Source organism: Oculina patagonica, chromosome 11, assembly GCF_052425735.1.
Source record: "Oculina patagonica isolate OP01 chromosome 11, crgOcupat, whole genome shotgun sequence".
NCBI lineage: Eukaryota > Metazoa > Cnidaria > Anthozoa > Scleractinia > Oculinidae > Oculina > Oculina patagonica.
In genome coordinates, this window is record NC_135768.1 from 6,977,260 (window position 1) to 6,992,548 (window position 15,289).

Below are 15,289 nucleotides of genomic sequence, written 5' to 3' on the forward strand. Positions count from 1 at the left end.
TGGCACATGGAAAAACAAAGCGTGCAGGTGCTATTTGTCTGGCTGGGAAAATGATGTGTTGAGCATTGCGAATAAGGTGATGAATGGCTAAGACGACACCTGGCGTTCACTACAGCGATTTTAGGAATTGAGCTTGGGGTTAGAATTGCTCAGCCCTAGTTTAACGCGGGGGAAGAACCGCGGGAGAGCTGGGCGCCAGCGCTTGGTTCGTTCGCTGTTTCTCTCGCGTCCTTGTGCATTGAAAAATAGAGGGGCAGTCTATTTAGAAGTGTTGAGAAGAGCTATTAAGCTTAAGTCCGTTAATAGCACTGAGATCTTCTTCTCGGACGCCAATGCCTTCATGCATGGATCCCCGAGTGCATAATTCACTTCACATTGAGTTTTTCGTAAGCTTTTCTTGGTATGGTTAAAAATTAAAAATATATATATATATATCGCATCTTTTCTTAATAAAGATGCACATGGCCCTCAATTCCCAGCCGTTGTTCTGGTCTTGTTATGCAACGCTTTGTATCTTTTTGTATAACATTCCTATCCACGAGGATACAGGACGGGTTAACGCGACACCAATTTAACTAATTCTTTGGGTAGGTTTTGAGCACAAGCAATGCTTTAGGGCACATTAAGGCAATGGCAAATTAACTGTGCCTTTGGGTATATTCTGGCCACAAGGATACCGCTCAGATAAATGCAACAGCCAATTATTGTACCTTTCGGGTAGGTTCTGTCCACAAGGGCAAGCTGAAGGGTACAGGGCACATTTCAGTATGTGACGACAATTAACTGTTCCTTTAGGTATGTTCTGCCTACAGGGAAGAGGGCCCAACGAGATGGCAAGTTAAATCTACCTTTCACGGCTTTGCCCGGAAGCCTGTGTACAGCCGCCTCCTACAGGATTAGCATGCAGCTGGTTAAAGCGCAGTCAGGTGTCTTATGGCCAGTGGACTGTGGGTGAATTTGAAATTAAAGTTATTGCCACCAACGTCACAAGAGTTTCATCCCAAATATTACAAAGCATTTACGTGCCAAATTGAAGTGTGGTACGTCAGTGAAAGTTTTTCACATACGCAAAGTGAACGAAACGGAGGTGAAGTTGTCAATTTTGTTGACATATTGTCAAACCTTATTTATTTAGCACACCCACTAAATACTCATTTAAGCAGCTTATTGCGCTTGGCGAACGGCTAGTTCTCTCTGGTATCACTAGGTCTCCTGAGATGTCAATTTTGCTGACATATTGTCAAACCTTATCTATTTAGCACACCCACTAAAAACTCTTTTAAGCAGCTTATCGCACTTGTCGAACGGCTAGTTCTCTCTGGTATCACTAGGTCTTCTGGTCGTCAAGAACCGTTGAAGCTTTTCCTCGGTCCAAGAAAGGCAAGTTACGCGGATAGCTAAAATAGTGCAGAGAGGTTTAATAGCAATTTCTATATACTTTTTTTTTGTGGCTGAGTGCTAATTGTTTACCGTTTTTTTGTCATTTGTAGTGTGAATTTGTCCTTGAGCAAGACCATTCGCTGAAAGCGCTTTCTACTGAGTAGGTTGAAGTCTTCTTGATACTCATTTTCAATTAGTTTTTGTTTTGTTTTGTTTTTTCAGTTTTCTTCCCTAGATAAACATTGCTCTGTTCTAAAGCAGAGTCGAAGTTCCTCTTTCTGAGTCTTGTTGAAACAATGAGATCGAACATCAATCGAAAATTTGTAAATGCTAGTTGGTTAAAATATATATTATACTGTAGACTTCCCCTGACACGTAACATCAACTGGCCTTAAGGTGGCTCGATACAGTTTTTTCTGGGCCATACCTACAATTTGCAATTGGCCTTTAAACGATCTTCCCTGACTCGGATATAACACCATGTATTGGTTTTAGATTGAAGTTTACTTAATCGATATTTCCATGGCAACGATAAACAGAAAACCGGCAAATCAGTAAAACCTGATTTTGGCGTGAATCAGATTTGCCGCTTAAAAACTAATACCAGCATCTTAAACTATGATGTACTGCAAATGAAATATTCAAGAATTAAAAAATTCTATATGTTTGATTTCGAATAAATCGCAAAAATGTTTCAGATTGTACTTTTTTCGTAGCGATAATATAATAAATGTAGTGTATGCGTTGGTTACCCAAATAATCAGTCAGCAAAAGTGCGACTTTCTTCCGTGGGAATATTAAAAAGAAGTTGTCAGTCAAGGTATTAAAAGGAATAAACAATGACTTTGGACCCCTGGTATCCGCTTATTGCTATTGAATGTGTTATGTTTTCGCTCCTGAGGATGTGAATTTTAACCGGCTTGATGGGTTCAATAGACGAAACCCGTCCATGCATTGTCTCTATCAAAAGTAGATTAGAACACTTTTAAAAAATACGAGAAACTACGCGATGGTTAAAGTTGAAACCAAATGATATTTTCTGACCAACTTTATTTCTGTTTTGACCTGCTAATTAGCAAAGCTTAGTCAAACAAAAGTCTACCAATTTTGATAAATATTTGACATGAAATTGATATAAAATTCAAACTAGTGAATTTTAATATTATTGCGTTTGTTTAGTACAAGAAATGCCGGTCAGGTCGAGAACAACCGGGAATAACAGGTTGTTTTTAAAATGAAAAGATAAAAGGAGGCTGTTTTTTCTTTTTTAGAATAAAAGAAGTCAAAAACAAAATTGGAGAAAACTTTCCAAAAAGCCGTCGCGACTAGTTTAATACCTTTTGTCATAAACAGCGTTATGTAAGTTAAAACCGAATGTTGACATTTTTTCCAAAGCGTGCGTTTTATCTGTGAAGTTAGTGCCATATTTATATCAACAAGCTGTCACAAAAAGCTTATTAGAAAGCTAATAAGAGTATGTTCTCTATCTAAAAGATCATTTTGCTAGCGCAACGTCTCGAAATATATTATAAAATTAGAAAGAAAGTTTTACTTTACTTTCTTTATTTAACTCGCATATTCAAACCTTTGAAGCCTTTCCGGGTTCCAAAAAGGTAAGTTACTCGGATAGCTAAAATAGTAAAAAGATTTAATAGCAATTTATATATACTTTTTTGTGGCTGAGTGCTAATTGTTTACCGTTTTTCTTTGCAGTGTGAATTTGTCCTTGAGCAAGACCATTCACTGTAAGGGCTTTCTACTGGGTAGGTTGAGGTCTTCTTGATACTCATTTTCAATTAATTCTGTCGGGTTTTTTTCTTCCCTAGATAAACATTGCTCTGTTCTAAAGCAGAGTCGAAGTTCCTCGTTCTGAGTCTTGTTGAATCAATGAGATCGAAGATCGATCAAGAATTTGTAAAATGCTAGTTGGTTAAAATATATATTACATTGTACACTTTCACTGACACGTAACATCAACTGGCCTTAAGCTCGTTTTAAATGGGTGTTTCGACAATTTCCGTAGATCAGATGCAACCGGTCCATGCACCTCCGTGATCTAAAGGTAGACACCACTTTAATTGCGGTAAAAATAATGCTGACATACTGCTGAAAGATTGATTAGCCAAATTATTTGTTTTGACCGGCTATTTTATTGCCACTCGGCTAAGATAAACCTCAAACTAGCGAAAAAATTTTCGGGCATGATCAACCAAACTTTCGCTGGGGGGGAAAAGAAGAATTAAGGAAGTGTTAGTAAGGCAAATTCTACAGCTTTCTGTCAAAAATCCTTCAATAAGCAAGATTTTGTCGTTGAAGCCTTCCTTTTGGCTAACGGTTGTGTGGTTTATACCAGACCTTTTACTTTCCTTGTTCTTTTATCTTTTTCATAAATTTTGGTCACTCTACGAGCGCAAAATTAAACTTAGGAAATACACTCAGGTCTTCGAAAAAAGGTGACTATACAAATTGGAATAAAGAAAGTGCGTGGATGACTTTCGTGAGCCGAAGTACATTGAACCGCCAGGTTAGGTTTTCTCGATTTTTTTAGCCAAATGTGAATCGAACTTTTTTTGGATTCATATTTTCGAGTTCGTATGCGATGAGTGTCGCAGACAGCCAATTTTGGATTGGAACACTTGAAACGCATCGACAGTTTCAGCTAAACGTGTGTGGTGCCGGTGAAAGCGGAAAAAGTTGATCAAGCAAATTTACCCAAACGGTTTATTCTTTTTTAAAAAACTTGAATTATATTAGAAATTTTACCAAATTTCACACAAAAATTTGGAAAAGGCAATTCCTGAAACTGTTTAAGCTAGAACAGCTGTAGTGTGTGCGTTGGTTACCCAAATAATCAGCGAACAGATTTTCGTGCATGATCAAACATTAATTTCACTGGGGGAGAAAGGAAGAGTTGAGGAAGCGCTGGAAAGGCAAATTCTACAGCTTTCTGTCAAAAATCCATCAACAAGAAAGGTTTTGTCGTTCAAACCTTCGGCTGTGTGGTTTATACCGGACCTTTAACCGGCTTTTACCTTCCTTGTTCAAAACTTTTATCTATATTTCACTTTTATCGTCTATCTATTTTATTTATTTCATGAATTTAAGTAGCTCTACGAGCCCAAAATGTTTAAAAACGCATCGACAGTTTCAGTCAAATGTTTAATTTGGTGCAAGTGAAAGCTGAAAAGTTGATCAAGCAGATTTATTCATGTTTTTTTTTTTTCAAACTTAAATAATATTAGAAATCTTACCAAATTTAACACAAAATGTTTTAAAAAGATATGCCTGAAACTGTTTAAGCTAGCACAGCTTTAGTGTCTGCGTTGGTTATCCTAAATAATCAGTCAGCAAAAGTGCGACTTTCTTCTATGGGAATATTAAAAAGAAGTTGACAGTCAAGGTATTAAAAGGAATAAACAATGACTTTGGACCCCTGGTATCCGCTTATTGCTATTGAATGTGTTATGTTTTCGCTCCTGAGGATGTGAATTTTAACCGGCTTGATGGGTTCAATAGACGAAACCCGTCCATGCATTGTCTCTATCAAAAGTAGATTAGAACACTTTTAAAAAATACGAGAAACTACGCGATGGTTAAAGTTGAAACCAAATGATATTTTCTGACCAACTTTATTTCTGTTTTGACCTGCTAATTAGCAAAGCTTAGTCAAACAAAAGTCTACCAATTTTGATAAATATTTGACATGAAATTGATATAAAATTCAAACTAGTGAATTTTAATATTATTGCGTTTGTTTAGTACAAGAAATGCCGGTCAGGTCGAGAACAACCGGGAATAACAGGTTGTTTTTAAAATGAAAAGATAAAAGGAGGCTGTTTTTTTTTTTTAGAATAAAAGAAGTCAAAAACAAAATTGGAGAAAACTTTCCAAAAAGCCGTCGCGACTAGTTTAATACCTTTTGTCATAAACAGCGTTATGTAAGTTAAAACCGAATCTTGACATTTTTTCCAAAGCGTGCGTTTTATCTGTGAAGTTGCCATATTTATATCAACAAGCTGTCACAAAAAGTTTATTAGAAAGCTTATTAGAGTATGTTCTCTATCTAAAAGATCATATTGCTCGCGCAACGTCTCGAAATATATTATAAAATTAGAAAGAAAGTTTTACTTTACTTTTTTTTATTTAACTCGCATATTCAAACCTTTGAAGCCTTTCCGGGTTCCAAAAAGGTAAGTTACTTGGATAGCTAAAATAGTAAAAAGATTTAATAGCAATTTATATATACTTTTTTGTGGCTGAGTGCTAATTGTTTACCGTTTTTCTTTGCAGTGTGAATTTGTCCTTGAGCAAGACCATTCACTGTAAGGGCTTTCTACTGGGTAGGTTGAGGTCTTCTTGATACTCATTTTCAATTAATTCTGTCGGGTTTTTTTCTTCCCTAGATAAACATTGCTCTGTTCTAAAGCAGAGTCGAAGTTCCTCTTTCTGAGTCTTGTTGAAACAATGAGATCGAACATCGATCGCGAATTTGTAAATGCTAGTTGGTTAAAATATATACTATACTGTAGACTTCCCCTGGCACGTAAAAGCAACTGGCCTGAAGTACGTTTTAAATGGGTGGTCCGACTATTTGCACACATGCAACCCGTCAATGCATACGCACCTCCGTGATCTTAAGACATGTGCAACACTTTAATTTCGGTAAAAATAATGCCGACATACTGCTGAAAGATTGATTAGCCAAATTATTTGTTTTGACCCGCTATTTTATTGCCGCTCGGCTAAGATAAACCTCAAACTAGCAAACAAATGACCGTGCATGATCAACCAAACTTTTTCTGGGGGAGAAAGGAAGAGCTAAGGAAGCGTTTGTAAGGCAAATACTACAGCTTTCTGTCAGAAATATATCAACAAGAAAAGCTTTGTCGTTGACACCTTCGGTTGTGTGGTTTATACCAGACCTTTTACTTTACGTGTTTTTTTTTTATCTATTTCAAGAATTTGTTCGCTCTACAAGGGCGACATAAAATTTAAGAAATAAACTCGAAGGTCCGAGTCTTCGGAAAAAGGTGAATATATAAAGAGAAAACGCATGTATGACTTTCCTGAGGCGCAGTGAATTGAACCACCGGTTAGTTTTTTTCGATTTTTTTTTTCAGACGAAATGTGAATCGAACTAGGTTTGATTTGTGGATTCATTTTTTCGAGTTCGTATGCGATGAGCGTCGCAGACGGCATAGTTTACATGGAAAAGAGCTGTATATCATCGACAGTTTCACCCAAAAGTTTAATTTGGTGCAGGTGAAAGCAGAAAAGTTGATCAAGCAGTATAACCGAAACGCTTTACTCTTGTTTTTTTTTTTTACCTTGAATAATATTAGAAATTTTACCAAATTTAACACATTTTGTTGTAAAGATATACCTAAAACTGTTTAAGCTAGCACAGCTGTAGTGTATCCGTTGGTTACCCAAAATATCAGTCAGCAAAAGTGCGACTTTCTTCCGTGGGAATATTAAAAAGAAGTTGTCAGTCAAGGTATTAAAAGGAATAAACAATGACTTTGGACCCCTTGTATTTGCTTATTGCCATTGATGTGTTGTGTTTTTGCTCCTGAGGACGTGAAATTTAACCGGCTTGATGGGTTCAATAGACGCAACCCGTCCATGCATTGTCTCTATCAAAAATAGATAGAACACTTTTAAAAAATACGAGAAACTACGCGATGGTTAAAGTTGAAACCAAATGATATTTTCTGACCAACTTTATTTCTGTTATGACTTGTTAATTACGCCTGCTAATTAACAAAGCTTAATCAAACAAACGTCTATACAAATTTTGATAAACATTTGACATGAAATTGATATAAAATTCATACTAGTGAATTTTAATCACTAGTGAATTTTAGTCTAGTGAATTTTAGTCAGGTCGAGAACAACCGGGAATAACAGGTTGTTTTTAAAATGAAAAGATAACAGGAGGCTTTTTTTTTTAGATTAAAAGAAGTAAAAAAAGGGGAAAACTTTCAAAAAAGCCGTCGCGACTAGTTTAATGCCTTTTGTCATAAACAGCGATATGCAAGTGAAAACTGAATCTTGACATTTTTTTTCCAAAGCGTGCGTTTTAACTGTGAAGGTGCCATATTTATATCAACAAGCTGTCACAGAAAGCTTATTAGAAAGCTTATTAGAGTATGTTCTCTATCTAAAAGATCATATTGCTCGCGCAACGTCTCGAAATATATTATAAAATTAGAAAGAAAGTTTTACTTTACTTTTTTTTATTTAACTCGCATATTCAAACCTTTGAAGCTTTTCCGGGTTCCAAAAAGGTAAGTTACTTGGATAGCTAAAATAGTAAAAAGATTTAATAGCAATTTATATATACTTTTTTTGTGGCTGAGTGCTAATTGTTTACCGCGTTTCTTTGCAGTGTGAATTTGTCCTTGAGCAAGATCATTCACTGTAAGGGCTTTCTACTGGGTAGGTTGAGGTCTTCTTTATACTCATTTTCAATTAATTCTGTCGGGTTTTTTTCTTCCCTAGATAAACATTGCTGTTCTAAAGCAGAGTCGAAGTTCCTCTTTCTGAGTCTTGTTGAAACAATGAGATCGAACATCGATCGCGAATTTGTAAATGCTAGTTGGTTAAAATATATACTATACTGTAGACTTCCCCTGGCACGTAACAACAACTGGCCTAAAGTACGTTTTAAATGGGTGGTCCGACTATTTCCACACATGCAACCCGTCAATGCATACGCACCTCCGTGATCTTAAGACATGTGCAACACTTTAATTTCGGTAAAAATAATGCCGACATACTTCTGAAAGATTGATTAGCCAAATTGTTTGCTTTGACCCGCTATTTTATTGCCGCTCGGCTAAGATAAACCTCAAACTAGCAAACAAATGACCGTACATGATCAACCAAACTTTTTCTGGGGGAGAAAGGAAGAGCTAAGGAAGCGTTTGTAAGGCAAATTCTACAGCTTTCTGTCAGAAATATATCAACAAGAAAAGCTTTGTCGTTGACACCTTCGGTTGTGTGGTTTATACCAGACCTTTTACTTTACTTGTTTTTTTTTTTTTATATCTATTTCAAGAATTTGTTCGCTCTACAAGGGCGACATAAAATCTAAGAAATAAACTCGAAGGTCCGAGTCTTCGGAAAAAGGTGAATATATAAAGAGAAAACGCATGTATGACTTTCCTGAGGCGCAGTGAATTGAACCACCCGGTTAGTTTTTTTCGATTTTTCTTTCAGACGAAATGTGAATCGAACTAGGTTTGATTTGTGGATTCATTTTTTCGGGTTCGTATGCGATGAGCGTCGCAGACGGCATAGTTTGCATGGAAAAGAGCTGTATATCATCGACAGTTTCACCCAAAAGTTTAATTTGGTACAGGTGAAAGCGGAAAAGTTGATCAAGCAGTATAACCGAAACGCTTTATTCTTGTTTTTTTTTTAACTTGAATAATATTAGAAATTTTACCAAATTTAACACATTTTGTTGTAAAGATATACCTAAAACCCTGTTCACTCAGGCTAGCACAGCTGTAGTTTCTGCATTGGTTAACCCAAATAATCGGTCAGCAAAAGTGCGACTTTCTTCTATGGGAATATTAAAAAGAAGTTGTCAGTCAAGGTATTAAAAGGAATAAACAATGACTTTGGACCCCTTTTATTTGCTTATTGCCATTGATGTGTTGTGTTTTTGCTCCTGAGGACGTGAAATTTAACCGGCTTGATGGGTTCAATAGACGCAACCCGTCCATGCATTGTCTCTATCAAAAATAGATAGAACACTTTTAAAAAATACGAGAAACTACGCGATGGTTAAAGTTGAAACCAAATGATATTTTCTGACCAACTTTATTTCTGTTTTGACTTGTCAATTACACCTGCTAATTAACAAAGCTTAGTCAAACAAACGTCTACAAATTTTAATAAACATTTGACATGAAATTGATATAAAATTCAACTGAACTGGTCAATTTTAATATTTTTGCGTTCGTTCAGTACAAGAAATACCGGTCAGGTCGAGAACAACCGGGAATAACAGGTTGTTTTTAAAATGAAAAGATAACAGAGGACTGTTTTTTTAGAGTAAACGAAGTGAAAAAAGGGGAATTTTTTCTAAAAAGCCGTCGCGACTAGTTTAATGCCTTTTGTCATAAACAGCGATATGCAAGTGAAAACCGAATCTTGACATTTTTTTTTCCAAAGCGTGCGTTTTAACTGTGAAGGTGCCATATTTATATCAACAAGCTGTCACAAAAAGCTTATTAGAAAGCTTATTAGAGTATGTTCTCTATCTAAAAGATCATATTGCTCGCGCAACGTCTCGAAATATATTATAAAATTAGAAAGAAAGTTTTTCTTTTCTTTTTTATTCAACTCGCATAATCAAACCTTTGAAGTTTTTCCGGGTTCCATAAAGGTCAGTTACGAGGTTACCTAAAATAGTAAAAAAGATTTAATATCAATTTATATATAGCTGAGTGCTAATTGCTTACCGTTTTTCTTTGCAGTGTGATTTTTTCCTTGAGCAAGACCATTCACTGTAAGGGCTTTCTACTGGGTAGGTTGAGGTCTTCTTGGTTCCTCGTTCTGAGTCTTGTTGAATCAATGAGATCGAACATCGATCAAGAATTTGTAAAATGCTAGTTGGTTAAAATATATATTACATTGTACACTTTCACTGACACGTAACATCAACTGACCTTAAGCTCGTTTTAAATGGGTGTTTCGACAATTTCCGTAGATCAGATGCAACCGGTCCATGCACCTCCGTGATCTAAAGGTAGACACCACTTTAATTGCGGTAAAAATAATGCTGACATACTGCTGAAAGATTGATTAGCCAAATTATTTGTTTTGACCGGCTATTTTATTGCCACTCGGCTAAGATAAACCTCAAACTAGCGAAAAAATTTTCGGGCATGATCAACCAAACTTTCGCTGGGGGAGAAAAGAAGAGTTAAGGAAGTGTTAGTAAGGCAAATTCTACAGCTTTCTGTCAAAAATCCTTCAATAAGCAAGATTTTGTCGTTGAAGCCTTCCTTTTGGCGAACGGTTGTGTGGTTTATACCAGACCTTTTACTTTCCTTGTTCTTTTATCTTTTTCATAAATTTTGGTCACTCTACGAGCGCAAAATTAAACTTAGGAAATACACTCGAGTCTTCGAAAAAAGGTGACTATACAAATTGGAATAAAGAAAGTGCGTGGATGACTTTCGTGAGCCGAAGTACATTGAACCGCCAGGTTAGTTTTTCTCGATTTTTTTAGCCAAATGTGAATCGAACTTTTTTTGGTTTCATATTTTCGAGTTCGTATGCGATGAGTGTCGCAGACAGCCAATTTTGGATTGGAACACTTGAAACGCATCGACAGTTTCAGCTAAACGTGTGTGGTGCCGGTGAAAGCGGAAAAAGTTGATCAAGCAAATTTACCCAAACGGTTTATTCTTTTTTAAAAAACTTGAATTATATTAGAAATTTTACCAAATTTCACACAAAAATTTGGAAAAGGCAATTCCTGAAACTGTTTAAGCTAGAACAGCTGTAGTGTGTGCGTTGGTTACCCAAATAATCAGCGAACAGATTTTCGTGCATGATCAAACATTAATTTCACTGGGGGAGAAAGGAAGAGTTGAGGAAGCGCTGGAAAGGCAAATTCTACAGCTTTCTGTCAAAAATCCATCAACAAGAAAGGTTTTGTCGTTCAAACCTTCGGCTGTGTGGTTTATACCGGACCTTTAACCGGCTTTTACCTTCCTTGTTCAAAACTTTTGTCTATATTTCACTTTTATCGTCTATCTATTTTATTTATTTCATGAATTTAAGTAGCTCTACGAGCCCAAAATGTTTAAAAACGCATCGACAGTTTCAGTCAAATATTTAATTTGGTACAGGTGAAAGCTGAAAAGTTGATCAAGCAGATTTATTCATGTTTTTTTTTTTCAAACTTAAATAATATTAGAAATCTTACCAAATTTAACACAAAATGTTTTAAAAAGATATGTCTGAAACTGTTTAAGCAAGCACAGCTTTAGTGTCTGCGTTGGTTACCCAAATAATCAGTCAGCAAAAGTGCGACTTTCTTCCGTGGGAATATTAAAAAGAAGTTGACAGTCAAGGTATTAAAAGGAATAAACAATGACTTTGGACCCCTGGTATCCGCTTATTGCTATTGAATGCGTTATGTTTTCGCTCCTGAGGATGTGAAATTTAACCGGCTTGATGGGTTCAATAGACGCAACCCGTCCATGCATTGTCTCTATCAAAAGTAGATTAGAACACTTTTAAAAAATACGAGAAACTGCGCGATGGTTAAAGTTGAAACCAAATGATATTTTCTGACCAACTTTATTTCTGTTTTGACTTGTTAATTACACCTGATAATTAACAAAGCTTAGTCGAACAAACGTCTACAAATTTTGATAAATATTTGACATGAAATTGATATAAAATTCAAACAAGTGAATTTTAATCACTAGTGAATTTTAGTCAGGTCGAGAACAACCGGGAATAACAGGTTGTTTCTGAAATGAAAAGATAAAAGAGGGCTGTTTTTTTAGAATAAAAGCAGTCAAAAAAAGGGAGAATTTTTTTCAAAAAAAGCCGTCGCGACTAGTCTAATGCTTTTTGTCATAAACTGAATCTTGGCCTTTTTTTCCAAAGCGTGCGTTAATATCTGTGAAGTTGCCATATTTATATCAACAAGCTGTCACAGAAAGCTCATTAGAAAGCTAATTAGAGTATGTTCTCTATCTAAAAAATCATGTTGCACTCGCAACGTCTCGAAATATATTATAAAATTAGAAAGAAAGTTTTTTTTCTTTCCTTTTTTTATTTAACTCGCATATTCAAACCTTTGAAGCTTTTCCGGGCTCCAAAAAGGTTAATAACGCGGATAGCTAAATAATAAAAAAGATTTAATAGCAATTTATATATACATTTTTGTGGCTGGGCGCTAATTGTTTACCGTTTTTCTTTGCAGTGCGATTTTTTTCCTGAGCAAGACCATTCACTGTAAGGGCTTTCCACTGAGTAGGTTGAAGTTTTCTTAATACTCATTTTCAATTAGTTTTTCTGTGTTTTTTTTTTTCAGTTTTCTTCCCTAGATAAACATTGCTCTGTTCTAAAGCAGAGTCGGAGTTCCTCTTTCTGAGTCTTGTTGAAACAATGAGATGGAACATTGATCGAAAATTTGTAAATGCTAGTTGGTTAAAATATCATATTATACTGTAGACTTCCCCTGGCACGTAACAACAACTGGCCGTAAGTACGTTTTAAATGGGTGGTTCGACAATTTCCGTAGATGCAACCGCTCCATGCACCTCCGGAAAAAATAATGCCGGCATACTGAAAGATTGATTAGCACAAATATTTGTTTTGACCGGCTATTCTATTGCCGTTCGGCTACGATACATCTCAATCTAGCGAACAAATTTTCGTGCATGATCAACCAAACTTTCCCTGGGGGAGAAAGAAGAGCTAAGGAATCGTTGGTAAGGCAAATTCTACAGCTTTCTGTCAAAAATACATCGACAAGTAAGATTTGTCGTTGAAGCCTTCCTTTTGGCAGGGGCGTAGCTAGCCTATAGACCCGTAGGCCCGGGCCTACAATTTTTTCAGCCAACTCGCACTTTTAAAACTTACAATAGAAAAAATTCAAGCTGATTCACTTTCAAGATAAAATAGAAAGCAAATTTAAAATATCTTAGCATTATATATCTCGCAAGTATCCTCTCCTCATCAGATCAAAGCTCGTCTATCAAGTGCAAACTGTGGAGCCTTCTGGGTAAGCCAGGTGACAGGGAAACGCACAACGGCATGACCTGTTCACGAAAAGTGCGTTTATTTACGAAAGAGCGAAAATTGGTGCAATTTCTTGTGATGAAATGTTTGAATTTAGAAGCTGTCTTAATCTCAAAACCTTCCCCAGTGGACCTTCCCCCTTCCCTCCAACCTGGCTCCTTAAAAAGCGTTCAGTAAAAAGCGGTTGGCCAGGCCTACAACTCTTCAAAAAGCTGGCTACGCCCCTGTTTGGTGAAAGGTTGTGTGGTTTATACCAGACCTTTTACTTTCCTTGTTCTTTTATCTTTTTCATAAATTTTGGTCACTCTACGAGGGCAAAATTAAACTTAGGAAATACACTCGAGTCTTCGAAAAAAGGTGACTATACAAATTGGAATAAAGAAAATGCGTGGATGACTTTCGTGAGGCGCAGTGAATTGAGCCGCCCGGTTAGGTTTTCTCGATTTTTTTCAGCGGTGAATCGAACTAGGTTTGAATTGTGGATTCATATTTTCGAGTTCGTACGTGATGAACGTCGAAGACGGCCAATTTTGGATTGGAACACTTAGAACGCATCGACGGTTTCAGCCAAATGTTTACGGTTTGGTGCAGGTGAAAGCGGAAAAGTTGATCGCAAATTTAACGAAACGGTTTATTCTTTTTTTTTTCAAACTTGAATAATATTAGAAATCTTACCAAATGTAAGACAAAGCTTTTGGAAAAGACATGCCTGAATCTATTCAAGCTAGCACAGCTTTAGTGTCTGCGTTGGTTATCCTAAATAATCAGTCAGCAAAAGTGCGACTTTCTTCCGTGGGAATATTAAAAAGAAGTTGTCAATCAAGGTATTAAAAAAAAACACTTTGGAAACTAACTGTCAATTTACAAACTAAATTGTTTTATTTCTTTTTTATTTCATTTTGTTGTTGTTTTCGGGTCAAACGAACTTAGAAAGAAGCTAGGCTTTCCCTATATTGAATAATTTGCCTTTTTTATTGCCTTTTAGGACGGCTTTCTTTCCGCTTCAATATTATTTGCCTTGCCTAGACATTTATGAACCTGGCTTAACATTTATAAAATGTTCAATTCCCATTAGTGAAATAATTCAAAGCCGGACTGCGGAATATTTTATCAAACAGCACAATTTTGATTGCCAGCGTTCGAAAAATCATTAACTAAACATTTTTATTATTTTTGCCAGTTTGAGTTTGCAAAACCATTCATCAAGAGGGGGCTTTCTATATCGACAACTACCAACTTTTACAGTCGTTCTCTCATACTAGAATTTATCCACTGAACGTGTCTTTTATTTTCATCTTAGGGTTTAACTCGAAAGTGCATTCCCAGTTAATTAGATTGGCGCAATTTCCTGTGCAATATGGTTGGAGTACATTACAAACAAGAATGCGATGAAAAAAGCTAATCTACTAAAAGCTAGACATGTTTTATTGTACAATGTATTTTATTGTCAGACGTTTAATTAAAATTGCATTCTTGCTGTTAGATCGAGGGTTATTAGTTTATCAATAATTGCAATTATTGTCATATGTAACCCTTTTAAAATAAAGTCGCTTACTAACTTACTTGCTTACTTACTTAACGAACGGTCACCCGACAGCTGAAAATATATAGTTTGTGTTAAGCTAACGGCGATGATTTAACCTGTTATATCGACAGCAGATAGTCCATTGGAAAATTTCTACTTCAAAGATGAGCAACATCAACGAAACATTTGTCGAATCTTCCGCTGCGGTTTTGGCGGATCTTCCTAATGCATCAGCGAACTGGACTCATGGAAACGGAACGCTTCCCGGTGGGAGAAATCAGTTTGTTCTGTTCGTCCAGGAACCCTTGACTTCAACAGTTTTCAAAGTCCTAGCCTGCGCTATTGTCATAGTGTTTTCTCTCGTCGGCAATTCTCTGACCATCGGATCGGTTTACCAGAATGTTAACAGGCGAATGCGAACACTGAGCAACTATCTGATTGTCAACCTTAGCGTCGCAGATCTGCTTATCACTGTATGTAATGTGCCACGATTGATCTCCATCGTACTCGTTGGGTATGAGTGGCTCGTCGGTGGAACCTTTGGTCTTCTCACGTGCAAGATCAACAGCGCAGTACCTTTCATCTCACTGCTTGTTTCAA

The 15,289-nt window shown here is 36.4% G+C and overlaps 1 pseudogene across 1 annotated transcript in view; it reads left to right on the forward strand.

The window, feature by feature from the left end:
• Positions 1–15,289, forward strand: part of LOC144629554 (histidine N-acetyltransferase-like) — a 166,117-nt pseudogene that overhangs the window by 97,017 nt on the left and 53,811 nt on the right. The gene's annotated exons all lie outside the window — the stretch shown is intronic.